This window comes from Nannospalax galili, unplaced genomic scaffold (assembly GCF_000622305.1).
Source record: "Nannospalax galili isolate Female #2095 unplaced genomic scaffold, S.galili_v1.0 scaffold441, whole genome shotgun sequence".
In the NCBI taxonomy this organism is placed as follows: domain Eukaryota; kingdom Metazoa; phylum Chordata; class Mammalia; order Rodentia; family Spalacidae; genus Nannospalax; species Nannospalax galili.
The window spans coordinates 652052-670214 of NW_008348089.1; the positions used below are offsets into that span (position 1 = coordinate 652052).

The 18163-nt window shown below is 43.0% G+C and overlaps 1 protein-coding gene across 4 annotated transcripts in view; it reads right to left on the reverse strand.

Moving 5' to 3' along the window:
* The window catches only part of Gng12 (G protein subunit gamma 12), a 135468-nt gene that overhangs the window by 65782 nt on the left and 51523 nt on the right, over nucleotides 1–18163 (reverse strand). Inside the window, exon 3 of one of the 4 annotated variants that reach the window (XM_017801014.2) lies at nucleotides 5089–5141. The exons of the other annotated variants lie outside the window; for them this stretch is intronic. The gene's annotated coding sequence lies outside the window, so the exon portion shown is untranslated. The remainder of the gene's footprint in view (nucleotides 1–5088; nucleotides 5142–18163) is intronic. 4 annotated transcript variants of the gene reach the window in all.

The following is an 18163-nucleotide window of genomic DNA, read 5'->3' on the forward strand; positions in this document are numbered from 1 at the left end:
GTGGGGGGGCGACACAGGGGTGAGAATATGAATGGCCTGATGGTGCCTTTAGAGCCCCTCAACACAACTGTGTCTAAAGTCTGTCAGAACAAACGTGCTAGTCATATAAGTCAAGAAACTAGTCTAAGTTGGATTTCTGTTGGCTATGACCAAAGTAACTGCAACCAGTAAACCTTATTTGAAGGAAAACAAAGCCCCAAAGAAAGTCTCTTCCATGGGTAGTCCCTATGAAATTCTGGGCTCCTTTCTGATAATAATCCTGGTTGAATTAACACTGCTTCTCTGAATGAAATTCCTGTAAAAAGTCTAAACTTAACATGACCCTGTATCACCCTCTTCACCAAGAGTTCATCTTACCAGTGCTGCAAATAAGCAGCTGTTACCTTTTGTAATAAATGATAAAGTTATGGACCTAAAGAAGAGAGATTCAGAAGTAGGCATTGGTAGGACAGTTTATAGCTGGCTTCCATAAAATACATGTAAAGTCTAGTCCCCTGACCTTATCAAATCTACTCTTCCCAAATGAACTGAACACCCCAGTAATAAGAAATGGTCTAGGCTGGCCACGGTGGCACATGCCTTTAATCCTAGCACTTGGGAGGCAGAGACAGGTGGATCTCGATAAGTTCTAGGCCTCCTGGGGTACAGGGAGACCCTGTCTCAAAATGACAAAACAAAAAACAAAAAAACCCAAAAAGGAATGACCTAGACTTAGAGGACTCGGAACGATGCACAGGTATAAGGAAAGAGGGCCACACAGGCCAAAGCAGATGGAGTCAGTGTAAACTGTACATCAGAAAGCTCCACAGACTACACCATAGCTCAGAATGACTAGAATCAAGAAAGAATTCACAATACTATCAGGAAGTGGTTCGCAATTCTTTGGGACAAGGGAGAACTCAGGTGCCATATGTAAACCACAGCCAAATGCCAAGCGTGTCCAGCCTGCAGAGAACAAGGCCAACTGTGAGGTCCACTGTCAGGCTGGCAGGAAAACCAGCACACAGACTTGTTAATTCCAGCTCAAACTATTAAAATTCATCCTCGGATTAAGCAAGACCAAAAGACCATACCTGGTCTGGAAGGACTTTCCTTGAACCACACGCAGGTGTTATGCCATATCTACATGGAGGTAGTTTGAATTACTCTGCTTATTATATGGATGCCGTGTGTTACCCTCTGTGTTATTCTCCTAATGAGCGCTCTGAAGAAATTTCCCCAAGTCCTGATTCATGACTGACTTGGGATCTCATGGTCACTGAATTGTTAACTGAGCCTGTAGTCCTCCTGGGACTGACTGCTCAGGAGTCCTGGGCCATATGACTTGCTGGCAGTGAATATGGTTCCACTATGCACTGGGCCCTAATCTTTTCTCTGTCATAATCCTACTTTTCTTTCCTTCCTTATTTTTTTTACGACTCTCATATTAGTATATAGATACTTAAGTCATTTAAAAAATCTCTGAAAGAAGTCAAGACACACAGACTAGACTAATGGCAACGAAAACCACATTGGATGGTAAGTGGAGGCAGTCATCATAGGGAGGGTCCAAGTGAGCAGGCTAGAGGTGGTAGCCTTGGGCTAGAAATAGCCCTGGACCAGTTTCCAAGTTAGCAAATACCTCAGTCCCCCTTCCCCTTCCTGCCCTCCAGCTTGCCCTCTGCGCACTCCATCCTTTCTAGGGCACCTGGTGTCCTTTGGCCCATCCCTGGGAATCCACACCTCTTCTTTCTTTAGTACCATGGATTGATCTGACTTTCTCAACTCCTTCTTCAAATCAAAACACCAAATACCGCTACAGGAGCAGGTACTTGACTGTTGTCAATGGTAATACCAGACCTTTCTCAGGGGCAGGTACATTTAAACCAGGTGTCTTGAGGAGTTAAAAACAATCACATACACAAGAAAATCTCTAATGGTGGAATATACTATAAAAATGGTACATGGGGCTAGAGAGATGGCTCAGCGGTTAAGAGCACTGACTGCTCTTGCAGAGGACCTGGGTTTGATTCCCAGCACCCACATGGCAGCTAGGAACCATCCTTAACTCCAGTTCCAGGGGAATCTGGAACCGTTTTCTGATCTCTATGGCACTGCATGACACACGTGCACTCACATACATGCAGGCAATACACTCACACACATAAAATAAAAATAATAAAGAAAATATTTTTAAAAAATGGTACACAGGAGGGGCAGGGTATGCTGCTACCATTGTAACCCTAGCACTTGGGAAGCAGAAGCAGGAGGATTTCAAGTTTAAGATCAACTGGGTTAAACAATGAGACATTATCTCAAAAAGAAAAAAAAAAAAAGATGGATATGTAAGTGAATGGAGGAATCTTTCTGTAAGTCTGTATGTAAAGCAGGTAGTGCAATGCCTGGCTCAGTCATCCAATCAGCAGCAGACCCTAATTATTACTACTTTTGCTGTTTTATTAAATCTATCACTCCCACCATTCCCACTCAACCATTCACTGTCAGTTCCTCTACCACCACCATGTAGAACCTGGGGAGTCAGAGACTCACAATCAGCTAATATCTTTAAATTATGTTTTGTGGTTTAAAAAGCATTTTAATATACATGGTCTCATTCACATAAATAATTAAATAATAAATAAATAAATAAATAAATAAATAAATTTCCCCTCAGTAAGTCTCGAGTCAAATATCATTCCCATTTTCCAGATGGGGAAACTGTAGCTCAGAAATGTATCTTTCATTTTACAAGAGTTTGTTTTTTCTATAACATGTGGTTTGCAGCAGTGAGGTATCACATTGAAGCAGGATCCCTATAATCTATGCCGAGCCTGATGAATAGGCTATGAGTCTATACCAGGTGCTTGTGTGACTGCATCTGAGGAGGGAGATGGTATGAATGAGAGCTCTGCTGGGCTGCTTTTTGGTTAACTAAGTATCTGCTGTGCTTTCTGCCTGTGTTGCGGACCCCAAGGAAGATATATGGAAACTTTGCTCTCAAAAAGCTAACCATCCAACCAAGAAAGAGTAGGCAGGATGAAAAGAAGAATGAACCTTGGAAGGAGGTCAGAGCAGGTGAGAAGGCAGATGGCAAGAATAAAGCAAGACTCCAGTGGGCCTTGAAAAACAAGGCTTTCCAGGTGGAGAAGAGACAAAGAGAACCAGAAGCCACATGAGATGATAAACAGATTAGCCTGTCAAGAATAAAAGGCACAATGGCTGGGGAGATGGTGCAGTAGGTAAAATGCTTACCATGCAGGCTTGATCACTGGTTGTCCCTTTAGTTCAACTTTCAGGATGTTCCTGCTCTGCTCACAAAATCCATCCCTGCCTCCTCCATGCTACCTGTCACACCACTCAGGTACCTCTCCCTGGCTTCTCCACTCTTATTTGAGCCCATCCTCTCCTGCTCACTTCTCACTATTTTTCTTTGTGTGTATGTGTGTGTGTGTTTAGTACACACGCAAGAGTGTGCATGGGCCAGTGGTCAACTTTGGGTGTCATTCCTCAGGAGCCATCCACCTTGTTTTTTTGAGACAGGGTCTCTCACTGGGACCTGTATGTAGCTTACCAATTAGATGAGGCTAGTTGGCCAGCAAAGCCAGGGGTCTGACTGTCGCTGCCTCCCCAGAACTGCGATTGCAAGCACATGCCACCACACCTGGATTTTTTACTTGGGTGCTTTACTTGGGATTGAATTTAGGGTGTAGAAAGAAGGGAGGCTGCAGGGCGACAGCCTGGCACTAGCTAAGCCATCAAGGAGCCTGCTGAACTGACTGAGATGCCAGAGTATGCAAAGAGTACAAACAGGATTCTAGACTGTTACTAAACAGAACAGTACAGAGGGGATGGGAGTTCAGCTCAGTCTTCTGGTTGTTACATTCTTCATCCTACACAATGGTTGACTCATAAACACTATGGCTGCAATTTTTCTCCCCATATCCATGTTCCTTCCAAGAGATTTTGCAGTTTCCCTCACCAAGAGGAGACTTTGTATCTACAACTCAGCCATTATTAACATCTCACCCTCAGGGAAAAAGTCTCACTAATCTGGACCTTACCCATGGATAGAATAGTCTCAGCTGAGACCCAAATAATCACACAGCTGAGCCCACACTGCATCAACACCCCACAAAACTAGAAGATGCATCATGACTCTTATGTGAGGGAGTAAATGTGGAGTGGCTTCTTACAGAGCAAAGCTAATAGATACCACAAATAACAGTACAGCTGCAATACCAGGAAGTGATGCTACATTAATCCTCAGTTTTAAGTTTTCCACTTAAAAAACACATGGAATTTTGCCACTGAGGTACTGTCAATTCCAAACCATCAATCACATTACAGTGAGATGAGAAAACAAAACCAGAGCACTAAGGATAGTCAGAGATGGAGAGATGGGTCAGTGCTTAAAAGCTCATACTCTTGCTGAGGGCCTGGGTTTGGTCCCCAGCACCCATGTCAGGCAGCTCACAACAGCCTGCAACTCCAGCTCCAGCCTGTAATACCACCCCCCCCCCCTTTTTAAAGACAGGGTCTCTTGTAGACACAGTTAGCCTAGAACTCACTATGGAGACCAGGCTGGTCTTGATCTCAGAGATCTGCCCGCCTCTGCCTCCTGAGTACTGGATTTAAGGCATGTGCCACCATACCCAGCCCAACACTCTCTTCTGACCTCTTACTTACATGTATATACCCCCAACATGACTCACATGCATACATGCAATTTAAAATAAAATTTTAAAATGTAGTTGTGCACCCATTTTCACCACATACTGTGAGGGACTGTCTGAATTCCTAGGTTGAGTAACATTTTGTTATTTTGGATACTATCTAAAACAAGACCATCAACATGGGTCTGGAAATAGTTTAATTATAAAACAAGTTTTCATTCTGATAGTATTTGGCATGAAATCACAGATCTCTTTCTTGTCCTTGTTCTTAGCAAAGGAACTCTGGGTTTTAAAGTCATGTTAACATCATAAATCATTTAGGAGAGAAAGAAAAAGAGTACAGATAAATAGACATTGAGTCATGGTACCGGGGATGCACTTAACTCAGGAGTTACCTCACACAGTCACTTTATTTTCATAACAAATAAGACCTTACTAGTAAGGCTTTGTGTGGTCCAGTGTTTTCAGGTTTTAAGTGGCAGAATGAATCTGAAAGAGAGTTAAGCAAACATTCCATAAGTAAATCACATCTGGAAAGGGTGTGCTTCATCCCAAGTGACTGATCCCCAGTGATTGTCATAAAGTTGAGTATTTGTTTTTTTAGTTAAAGATTAACAAAGTTTCTTTTTTTCTGGCTCCTATGGAGTAGAAGTGGTGGAGCTGTGTGTGTGTGTGTGTGTGTGTGTGTGTGTGTGTGTGTGTGTGTGTGTGTGAACATATTTCAACTTCCTGAATAGAAAGCATTCTCTCATCTGCTTCAGAGAGTGCTGGAAGGCTGAGGGAGGCTGGTATAACTATAAATGGTAGTGTTTTCATCCAAACTCCATCAAGTTAGCAAAAGTTTGCTTAGCTGTTGCTCTTGCTTTGGTCCCACAACCCTTTTCTGCAAGGATTAAGCCACTGCTCCCTCTAGGGACCCAGTTAAAAAGCTGCTGCTCTAGAGCTGAAGAGATGGCTTAGAGGTTAAAAGCATGGGCTGCTCTTGCAGAGAACCCTGGTTCAGTTTCCAGTACCTATATGGTGACTAACAACTGTCTATAACTCCAGTTCCAGGGGGATCCAACGCCTTCTTCTGGCCTCTGTAGCACTGCATGACATAGCTTCATTTACATGCAGGCAACACACACACACACACACACACACACACACACACACACTTTAAAAAAATTTTTTTAAACTGTTGGCCTAACCCTAACTTGAAGGATACACCAGGCTTTCTAATGTAGTAATCTGAGTAGGTAAATAACTACAAAATATTGATTTGTTGCTAATGGTGAGCTCCAGGCAGTGCTGTTCAAAAGAAATAATAATGCAAGCCTCATTGAAAAGTAAAAACAGATGAAATAGTCTTCATAATATATTTAACTTACATGATCAAAAAATACTATTTCAGGGGGGCTAGAGAGATGGCTCTGTGGTTAAGAACACATGCTGTTCTTCCAGAGGACCCAGGTTCAATTTCCAGCCCCCACATGGTGGCTAACAACCATCTATACTCCAGTTCCAGGGGATCCAACACCTTCTTCTGGCCTCTGCAGCACAATACACACATGTGGTACACTTACATACATGCAGTTTTGTAAAACATCCATACACATAAAATAAAAATAAATATTAAAAAATACTATTTCAACATGTAGTTCACATAAAAATTAAGACCCCTTACATTTTCCTCTAAATAAATTTTATTGTGTATATTTGAGGTTTAAGCATGACATGAGATATTTATATAGACAGAAAAATGGTTCTTACAGTGAAGGTGGTTAATCCACCTCTCACCCCACATAGTTACTTCCATGTGACAAGAGCAGATAAAAATCTACCTAATGCACATCCTTCATACAATATTATTAACTTCTGTCTGTGTGCTGTATGTACAGCCTTTCTCTCCTTGCTCATCCTGCATATCTGTTTCTTAATATCCTTTGATCTGTAGCTCCAGATTTCTATTTCCCATAATAAATCATCAAGATCCAGTACCTCTCAGCTGTAAGTTCAAGTCAACAAAGTCAGTGGGTACACATTAGACAGAACAGATCTGAGGGAGACATTCTTGGCTTTCAGAACAGTGCTCCAAAGCAAGTCAACTGAAAAATGGATTTCTCTCTGTCTCTCGATATGTCTCTGTCTCTCTCTCTCTCTCTCTCTCTCTCTCTCTCTCTCTGTGTGTGTGTGTGTGTGTGTGTGTGTGTGTAGCATATGCATGCCGATATATGCATCTGTTGAGGTCACAGGTTGCTGTCAGGTATCTTCCTCTATTGCTCCAAACATATTTTTTTAATTTATTATTTTACGTGTATGAGTGTGTTGCCTGGATGTAAGTGCACTCATGTTGTGCAGTGCCCACAGAGGTCAGAAGAGAGTGTAAGATCCCCTGGAACTGGAGTTATGGATGGTTGTTAGCCACCATGTAGGTACTGGGAACTGAACCTGGGTTCCTCTGCAAAAGCAGCCAGTGCTCTTGATTGCTGAGCCATCTCTATAGTTCCTCTGATCATATTTTTTTAGATAAGGGCTCTTGGTGAATCCGGAGCTCATCATTTCAGCTAGACTGGCTGGCCAGTTTCCCCCATCAGTGGTAGGGTTACTGACATGTGCCATTCCTCCTGGCTTTTATATGGGTGCTTGCTTTAGTGTCAACTTGACATACCTGGGTTGAGGGAGCCTCAACTGGGGAACTGCCTCTATTGAACTGGCCTGTGGCCATATCTGTAAGGCACCTTCTTGACTGCTGAGTGATGTGGGAGGGCCCAGCTCACTGTGGGTGGTGCCACCCCTGGGCAGGTGGGCCTATGTTGCATAAGAAAGCAGGCTGAGCATGGGCCAAGGAGCAAGCCAGTAAGCAGTGTTCCTCCACGGTCTGTGCTCTAGCTCCTGCCTCCAGGTTCCTGCCCTGAGTTCCTGTGTCAGGCTCCCTGATGAATTGTGACCCAGGAGATGTAAGATAAAATAAACCTTTCCTTCCCAAGTTGGTATTGGTCAGAGTATTTTGTCACAGCAATGGAGAAACAAACTAGGACAGTGCTGGAGGTCTGACCTCAGGTCCTCATGCTTGTGCAGCAAACTATTTTACCCACTGCGTCATCTCCCCAGACCCCCAAATGGAGACTTCACTCAACACTTCTCCTAGTAATCCATCAGCACCTCATTTTATGGTACCATTATAATAGAAATCAGTGATGGTACTTCCCATGTGCTAGGACCTGTTATTGTTCCTGTTACCTTGCCTAATCCTCCACATGACTTCATATAGTAGGTCTGTCATCATTTCCACTTTGAATGGGTCAGCTGAGGCACAGGGATCTTATAACATACCCGAGTTGCCCTCAGAGCCCATGCTTGTAGCAATTCCCTAATCTTCATTAAATCTGAACATCTCAAGATAACTCCTTTTGGTTTTAATTATAACCATCAACCCATCAAAGTCTGCTCTCGTTGTAACATGGTTAGACAAGAGAAATAATGGAAGATGGGAAAGTTACTTTATGCTTGCAAATTAAATTAAAAACAAACCACAAGCAGCCTGGGGTCAGGGAGATTGCAATGAGTCTGGGGTCTGTTTGGAGGAGGAGGGAGGAAGGGAGAGGATCATCACATGAGATCTACAGAAAATCTTTCTCATTTGTGTCAGAGAAAGGTCTATCACTTTCACCAGATGCTCTGAGGACTCACAGGTATGTAAGAATCTGTTTTACTAGCAGTAGGGAGTTAAGGCAGGAGGAGTCAAACAGAAAGGAACAGGGGAGACACATCCTTTTACTTTATTAATGCATGGACCCCATAGAAATTGCACCCAGTGAAGAAACTTGGATTCACACGCACAAGCTTCCTGCTCAAACCACACAGGATGGATTGGCTAAGCTGGTCAATGACGCTGTTCAGAATCTGCACTGAGGCTGCTTCAGCACACTGCCATCCAGAGTCATACAGCGAACCCTGGATCTGCAAAAAGACCTTCCTATCATTCCCCATAAGCATCTTGTTCTTTACCCGCCCAGTCCTCCTAGCCCAGGAAACCTGTGGTTGTTACTGAGTAGCATTTGTTCAATTCAGGTGACAAAGGCAAGGCACTACAGCCATACAGTAGGAGCTCCTTTAATCCTGTTAGCAATCCTGAGACATCCTTTATTGCCCCATTTAGCAGGTGAGCAAACAGAGAGGCACAGAAGCTAAGCCAGTGGCCTAAAGCCACAAGGCTTAGTCAGTAGCCTAAGGCCACAAGGCTTGTAAGTGGCAGCAGCAGAACATTCTGTCCAGAGCCTGCACACCAACAGTTACACCATACCTATCCTTCCCCATGAGCATCACTGACTTAGGTTCTACTGCCCCCTGCTCTCACCATCCTAATATGCCTATTATCACAAGCAGCCCTGAAGTCTTAGTTTTTTGTGTACTAGTCTCTTTACCCACTTGTTTACAGAATCCCTGAAAGTTGAGAATCATCCTCATAGGTCAGCTTTGTCTCCGCAAGACCTAACAATGTGTTCAGTATATAGCAAGTGTTCAATAAAGACACACATTGAAAAATAGCACTGATGGAAGACAGGGCTATAAACTTGGGCCTAATAAAGAGTCTCCAGTTATCTGTTTTAACAAAGCAAACTCTAACTTTATCTTTTAAATTCACTGCCTACTCCTCCCCCTAACTTCTCAGATCTACTTCCCACCTCCCCAACCATTGGAATGTGGTTGACTTACCAGAAGCCATACCCTTAAAGAAAATTGACTCTCCTTCCCCCAGAAGCCTTAATGAGCCATCCCCCACCACAAGGAGCTTTTACTAACTTACCATTGACAAAATAATAAACAATTCCTAAGATCACAACATTTTCTAAAGAAAATGACACTGTTAATGTTTTCTTTTGCATTTCTAACATAATTAGTGAGGGTAAAGATTTCTCATGTTTATTAATGGCTAGTTACCTTGAAAAATGGCTGTACTCTGCTCACCTATGTACTAGGAGTTTGATGTTTTTATGAATATGAATGCCATGATCAACAATATATACATATATTTAGACACATACACATACATTCCAAAGTCTGATAACTTTAAGATAACCTTTTCCACTTATATGACATTTAGTAAATGACATATAGTAACTACTCAACAGTCATATTTTGCTTAAATCTTTTAAGTCATGACATCACACTTTGGTAAAATGTTTGGCTTTGATTGCTTTTCAAAAAGTCCATTTACATCCATGTTGAACTTCATAGGAAGCCTATGAAGACACTGCCAGGCTTAATAATTCCCTTTGAACAATATGGAAAACTGATGCACATCAACAGGTGACATGGAAGGGTTCCTGAATCCTAGCTAAGAGCAGATGCTGGGTCTCTCAGGAGAACCTTGTGAGGTAGAACGAAGAGTTGAATTGTGCACATCAGTCACAGCACGAATTCTGCAGTGTTTCGTATTGGAAACCCTCACACTAAACATCAGTGAAGCAGCGGTCTGTTATAAAAAATGCTAGCAAATTCATTGAGTCCACCAAAGAAGATGAACATTTGCACCCAGTTTTTTAGGCAGTTAATAATTTAAATAGTTTAGACCTAAGCTACATTTTGTTAAATTTTATTTACTCATTTATTTTGAGACAGGGTCTCACTATGTAGCCTGGCTAGCCTAGAACTTGCAGCGATTCTCCCTGTCTCAGTCTCCCAAGTGCAGGGATTACAGGCATGAACCACCACCACCCTGGCCCTATGTTCATTTTGTTTTTAACCTGGGATGAATATGCATCCCCCAAGGAGTCCCTCATTCTTTGGCTCAGTGAAACTACTCCTCTCCTTGGAATTCTACAACTTTTCCTTCTATCAAATGGGACACATACTGCACTTTCACTGATGAGAAGGATTCAAGGGTCCACTGTTTTTGTAGTTCTATTTCCTAAATAGTGTAGCGCCCTGTTCTGTGCAGAACACCAATGCAATGTTTTACAAAGAAACAACAGAATACTGTACAGTTAAGTGACGATGGTTAATAAAAGGAGAAGAGTTTGGCTGAAGTACAAACATTACAGTGCAGGTTGCACTAACGATTTCTGCTGCATCACCTCATATATTGCCAAATCTACTATCATGAGACAGTTTCAACACAGCTTGAGGCCCAGAGTCTACAGCTAAACAACGCTAAACTATATTAAAAAGAGTGCTCCAAGATATTTCCAAACTTGTACCACTGTAAATACATCTATCTGTTGTGCTTTTATTTGAAAATTCTGATCTTTTTCTTAAAAAATCCAGAGTATGCACACATACACACATCCCACAAGCACTAACGTCTTGGTCAGCATTCGGAAAACTTGCAGAAATATGGAACATCTGTTTCCTGATATCAGTAAAATTCACAGGAAGAGATTAATGTTAACTGGCAAGAAAATGAAGTAATCTGGATCAACTTATGAAATGAAAACATCTAAAATTCACAATTTAATACAGTCTAGCCTGTGCACCATTTCATTTTCAGAATTGCGGTAATGATGTCACATCTTGGTCAAATACTTGTCACAATGTAAATGTTTTTATTCTGCACACATACAGATAAACAGAATGCTCACCCTACATAAAGCCCTCTCAGGTTCAGCCCCCACCCCCGACACACACATTGATATTCATGTCACCCTGGCAGATTTGGTTGGCTTTTTTGGTGTACATTCTCAAAGTGTCCAGTGCCTTACAGGGCAAACTAAGGCCTGACTGAACTGGATGGAAGTCCCTAGTGGAGGGGATGGGCTCTTTAGAGAAGATCTAGTGACTGTGGCTTCCTCCTAAGGAGAACTGGAAGGAGAGGAACTGATGGCCACAAGGCAGGGCCAAGCAAACTGTAGAGGTAGGGGTTTGCAGACCTGGTTCTGCCACTATCCTGGTCCTTAGAAACATCTCTGATACCTACATGTGCATGGCAGAGAGATGCTAGGGGTGTAAGATGGAACAAAAATATTACCCTTATCTTTGAGAAGCCTACAATAGATCATGTAGATAGCTAACCAGGCATGCAGTGAGGACATAAATCTAACTGCAGCAAGTTCAAGGAACTCTATAAGGCACTGTTCATAGAAGGCTTCTATGAGGAAGCAGTGTTAAAGCTACAATGTGATAGCTGGGTATGGTGGTGCATGCCTGTAGTCCCAGCACTTGGGAGGCAGAGGCAGGTGGATCTCTGTGAGTTCAAGGCCTGCCTGGTCTACATAGTGAGTTCCAGACCATCTGGGCCTATAGGGAGACCCTGTCTCAAAAAGACCAAAAAAAAAAGGAAAAGAAAAGAAAACTACAATGTGATAAGTGACCAGGGTTAACTAGATGTGGAAGAGTTCCTAGGTACTCTAGGGGCTGCAAAGAGCTTATTGTGCAGGAGTTCAAGGTAGGAGAGATGCCCCATTACCTAAGAGCTACTAGTTAGGCAGACCTTAAATCAAGTAAACTGCAGTAAGTCCGCATGACTGATGGAAAGGGCCCACAATCTCTAGCATTCTCACTCTGAAACCTGATTAAAGACAACAGTGGTCCCAATTCCAACGAAAAACTAACCAGGTACTAACTCACCTGTTGGGTGGACCGGGACTCTGTGTAAAATATAGGCTGTTCCTGAGCTACAGGTACAGTGCTGTTAACTAAGGCGGCAACAATCTGACCTGCTGGATTCAATTCTTCTCTGATTAAAGGAAGCAAGAGCTGTCCAAGAATAAATATTTCTTTCCATACAACAGGGGGTAATGAGTAAAACAGGCCTTCTGGCAGACGATGAATAAAGATTTCAAGCTGTTAAGTGCCAAGGGCACACTATTAAGCTTAGCAAATGCCACCCAGGCCCAATTCTGTGGTAAGAATAGTTTAGAAAAATGGACAAAGATATGAGCCTTAACATCGTCTTCTGACAAAAGTAATGACCAACATGTTGTTAGTTCCCAATGAAAAGAATTGTTCGAAATCTAACATGTTTGAATAGAACTATTTAAGAAAAGCCTAAAGCTATTTAAGAAAGTAGAGTTATATTTTTATTAGCCTCAGGAAATGAAAAAAATGAGTTAAATTTAGCAGCATTTATGACTGGCAATGCATGTTAAAATTACTTTTCCCTCTAAAAATTCCAGTTTTCTTGCAGTATTCTGGGCAAATGAGATTCTGCTACATTGAAAATAATCTTATCCTGCTCATGCAGTTTAGTTCTCTAATCATACCTCCCCTTTGAATTTTTTTAGACAGTGTCTTGCTATGTAGCCTAGGCTGACCTTGAACTCACTGCAATCCTCTTGCCTCAGCCTCCCTGAGTGCTAGGATCACAGGCATGAGCAACCACATGGTCATTTCTGGACCCTTTCTTATCACTGCACCCCCAGTTATATAAGCAAAATTCTACATTCAAGCAATAAACAAATTGTGTCAAGCCTACCTTCAAAATACCATCAAAATCCACACAGCCTGTTCTCCGCCTCTCAAAGGCAAGGAGGAGCTGCCCTTACCTAGATGGCTACAATAAGGCTCTCTGGTCTGAGCCTCATTCTTGCTTGTTGTCTTCCAGTCTGGCCTCCATCCAGCAGGCCAAGGGCTATTCACTTTATTTCACTGTTCAGAAGTCTCAGTAGTGAGTAGCACACTCATTAAAGGCCAGCCCTTGGCTATCAGGCCCTCTAAGAACTAGGCCCAGCTCACTATATCCAGCCACATGGATCCTGCTTCTCTTTAAATATCCCTTAGCAAGCTCCTGGGGTCTTGGTACATATCGTTCTTGAACTTCAGGCAGACACTTAGTCCTGCCTATCTGGCTTCCTCACTTCCTCCAGGTCTTTTCAGAAGGACTCTCCTCCATCATCCCTGGCCCCGCCTTGCTTTTCCTCAGAGCATTTAACACCTCCTGGCACTCTGCTTTTTAACTATTGAATTATGAGCCTCTTCTTCCCTGGAATGCAATCTTCATGAGCAAAGGATGCTATCTGCTCACTGCTGTCTTCCAGGGCCTGAAGCAAAGCCTGTCAAGGCCAGGCATTCAATAAAAAGATCTTATTGAATGAATGCATTTCCTATTTTTTAAATTTGTGTATATACACATGTATACATGTTGTCTCCCAATTAGCTAATTCCTTCAAGGAGCTATGCGTGCTACCCGCAACTCGCTTCCGTCCCAAGATGCTTCCTTGGCTTGATGAGCAATAACGCTAAGTTCAATGTAAAAAATTCATGGCTATACCCTAAATGTTCACTAAGCAACTGGTATTCTTTAGTCTTCTATCTCTTATTTAGGCCTTAAGGCTCTGTTACTTTAAAAAATCATGCTCACAGAATCCAGTCCATAAAGACCATGTTGCCTTATCTGTAATTAGTAGCAGAATGTCTTTCAGTTACTTCTGAATACAGCTGGATCTGATTTCAGTGCCAGGTGGGTTGCTATACTACTTTTGTTGTGTGGTTTCATGAGGATTGGGGCTGAGAGGCACAGAGGTGTAGAACAGTAAGAAAAAGCATGGGAGGAGGAATCCAGAAGCAAACACAGGCCTTTCCAAGAGTCTGCGATCCACCTGGGTTCTGTGCTGCTTGGCTGATATGGGTGCTTTTAAGAGGAGCAGTGTTTTCCTTCATGAATGAATCCTATTGATCAGGAAAGTGGGCAGTGTTAGCTCTAATGGACATCCATTCTCCTCGTCTCTGACACCTTACCAGGGTAGCAGTTAAAGGTACCATCTCCCATGGCCAATTCTACCTTTTCTTTGCCTGGCTTCCTGGTAGAAGCCTCAGTCTGCTCCCAACTGTCTACTGTGTCATTTCTTTTTTTAAAAAATTATTTTAAAACTATTATTTATCATTAGTGTCTGTCTGTGTGTGTGTGTGTGTGTGTGTGTGTGTGTGTGTGTGTGTGTGTATCTTTATGCAACACTGTGTTAGGAACTCAGGTCATCAGGCTTGCATGGCAAGTACTTTACCCACTGAACCATCTTACCCGGCCAACCTCCTCCTCCATTTTGTTTGTTTTGAGACAGGGTCTTTACAGTTCAAACTTGCCTACAACTCAGAATGCTCGTGTTGTAGTTTTGTAAGTGCTAGGAAATACAGCCCCGTCTCATGCAGTGTCCATGGGGGTCAGAAGAGGGTGTTGGATCCCCTGGAACTGGAGTTATGGATGGTTGTTAGCTGCCATGTGGGTGCTGGGAATCAAATCTGGGTCCTCTTTGAGAGCAGCCAGTTCTCTTGACCACTGAGCCATCTCTTCAGCCCCATAGACAGCAATTATAAAGGAAGCATCTTGTTATTCAAGTCAAAGTGTCACCCAAAGACAGTTTTTGTTGTTGTTTTGTTTTTTTCTTAAATCACAAATAGGATTCCTGGAAGGTGAGTATAATTTAACTCTCAACTTAGTTCTAGAGTCCCCGGTACTCAGCTATGCAAGCAGTTTCCTTTCTTTCTCTGCCCCCTGAATATCTTAACACAAGCAGAGTCAACATAAATCACAGGCTGGTGACATTTTGAATGACCCTTTGCAATCTTCTGCAGAGCTTTGCTGCCAATCCTCTTCTACACCCGACACTCCTGCCTGTCCAAATACTGCTTGACATTTTCTTCTCCTCACTGGGTGTATTAGCTACTTTTCTGTTGCTATGATAAAACACCATGACCAAAAGTAACTTACAAAAGAGTTTATTTTGACACATGATTTCAGAGGTTTAAGAGTCCATCGTGGTGGGGAGGCATGGCAGGAGGAACAGGAAGCTGAGAGCTCACATCTTCAATCATAAACCCAAAGCAGAGATTGTGAATCACTTAAGAATTTGTAGCAAGTGGGGCAAGACTACACACTCTCAAAGTTCGCCCTCAGAGACCACAAGACTGCAACTCCTGAATGTTCAATGTCCTCCCCAAAACAGTGCCATCAACTAAAGAAAAGTATTCGAATACTCGAGCCTGTGGAGGATATTTTTCATTGAAACCACCACATTCTACTTCCTGGAGCCCATAGGCTCATGGCAATCTCATAATGCAAAATGCATTTAGTCCAACTTCCAAAGTCCCCATAGTCTCAAGACTATTCAGAAGTCCAGAATCCAAAATCTCTTCTGAGATTCAAGGCAATCTCTTAACTGTACGCCCTTGTAAAACAAAAAAGGAAATTATCTCCTTTCAACAATGGCACAGAAAACACATTTCCATTCCAAACGGGAGGGATGGAGGCAAAGTGAAGAAACAGTGGACCAAAGCAAGACCAATACCCAGTTGGTCAAACATCAAATCCTATAAATCTATGTCCTGGGTCTAGCCTTTAGTTTCAAGGGGCTGCTGTCCACAACAACAATCTCTCTCTACACTAGCTCCACTCCACGTCCTTGGCAGACATCTCATGACTCTGGTATCTCTAATGTCTTAGGGTATCCACCATAACCTGAAAAGGCCTTACATGGCCTCCTGACCTCTCAGGTCTTCTCCTGCCACACACTGCCTGGCCTCAGCAGTTCTCTGAAACAACAGAGAAAGATTCCAGGACCCCCTCACACTTGCATCATTCATGTCTCCAAAGCTTTCATGTTTGACACTGCCAAGTTCTTGGGATGGAACTTGGCCCTCTTGAATCATATTTGCAGCAGCTTTTGTTTATTGTTTTCTAGGGGCAGAAACTCCTTAGGCCTTCTTTCACAAGCTGTAAGCTTAGCTGGGGTGGGGTCTTGTCCTGAAGGCCCCCTTCCCATGTTCCAGTGCAGAGCTAATGGCACAAATCTCAACAATGATGGCCTCCCTTCCAGCACATGCCTTGGCTGCAACATTAAGCTTCCTAGTGTTCTCTCTTTCTTTCTTTCTTTCTTTCTTTCTCTCTCTCTCTCTCTCTCTCTAATCTCTCCCCTCTGTCTTGGCTCTCATTATGTAGCCCTAGCTGACCTGGAACTCACTATGTATACCAGGCTGTCCTCAAACTCACAGAGACCCAACTGCCTCTGCCCCCCATCCCCACCCTTGAGTGCTGGGATTAAAGGTGTGCACCACCATGCCTGGCCTAGCCTTCCTTTTCTCTCCAAACTGTTCATTTTGTACTTCCATCTGCCTTACTTGCTCTTTTTCACTATAGACCTGCATAAGCACTACTAGTTTTAAGCAAGCCACAGATTCAACATTATGTCATCTTGAAATTTTCCCCACCAATTATTGTTTTAAACATTTTTTTATTATTTTTATTCTATGTGTATGCATGTATTGCCTGCATGTAGGTAAGTGCACCCATGTTGTGTGATGCCCACAGAGGACAAAAGAGGCTGTCAGATCCCCTGGAACTGGAGTTATGGACAGTTGTTAGCTGCCATGTGGGTGCTGGGATTCGAACCCAGGTCTTCTGCAAGAACAGCCAGTGTTCTTAATTGCTGAGCCATGTCTCCAGTACCCCCCCATTACTTTTAGTTTAGTCCATTACTTTTTAATTCAGCCTCAGACAACTATTTAGGACAAGGGCAGAAGGCAGCCAGATTATTTGCCAAAATATCACAGGAATGGCCTCCAGCCCAGTTTCTGTTTAAGTCCTTGCTTCCCTCTGAAGCTGCTTGCACTAGGTCTCTATAGTTCACACTACTCTCTTCCAAGTTCCAACTGGAACAGCCCATTAAGCTCTGCTTATAGCATTCAACAGCTTTTCTAGTCCAAAGTTCTAAAGTCTTCCACATTCTTCTAAAAAACCACATGGTCAGGTTCTTCACAGCAACATCCCACTCTCTGTTACCAACTTCTGCATTGCCTACTTTTTTGGCTTATGGTTCCAGAGGGTAAGAGTCCATCATGACAAGGAGGCATGGCAGCAGGAGCAGGAAGCCAAGAGCTCACATCTTTGATTGCAAACTCAAAGCAGAGTGAACAAACTGGATGTGGAGCAAGACTATGAACTTTCAAAGCCTATCCCCAGTGACATGCTTCCTCCAGCAAGGTCGCATCTCCTAAAGGTTCCATGAGCTCTGCCAAATAGCACCATTGACTGGGGACAAAGTGCTCAAATACCTGAGCCTATGTGGGACATTTCTTGTTCAAACCACCACACTGGGCTTGGTGGGATAACTATTTTGTTAATAGGCCTTTGACCAGTTTCAGTATAGAGTTTCTGGCATTAGTTAAGGTTAAAACAAAAGCTAACAGTAACCCCAGAAAGGAGACAGGGGCTAGAGAGATGGGTCAGTGGTTAAGAACAGTAGCTGCTGTTTCAGAGGACTTGGGTTTGGTTCCCAGCACCCACAAGGTAGCTAACAACTGTCTGTAACTCCAGTTCCAGAGGATCCAGTGCCCCTCTTCTGGCCTCTGCAGATTCTGCACGACATGGGTGCACTTACATACATGCAGGCAAAACTCTCATACATATAAAATATAAAAATAAAGAAAATGAAAGAAGGCAGACCCTCCAAAGCTTGGGGGATACTGTGGAAGAGAGGCATGAAGAATACAAGAGCTGGAGGAGGAGTGCTGTGAAACAGTCTTCTGGACATGCCATGGCCATTGGAACCTACACAAGACTGTGTCCATCAGTCTTCCACAATGGACAGGGGAGGAGTTCA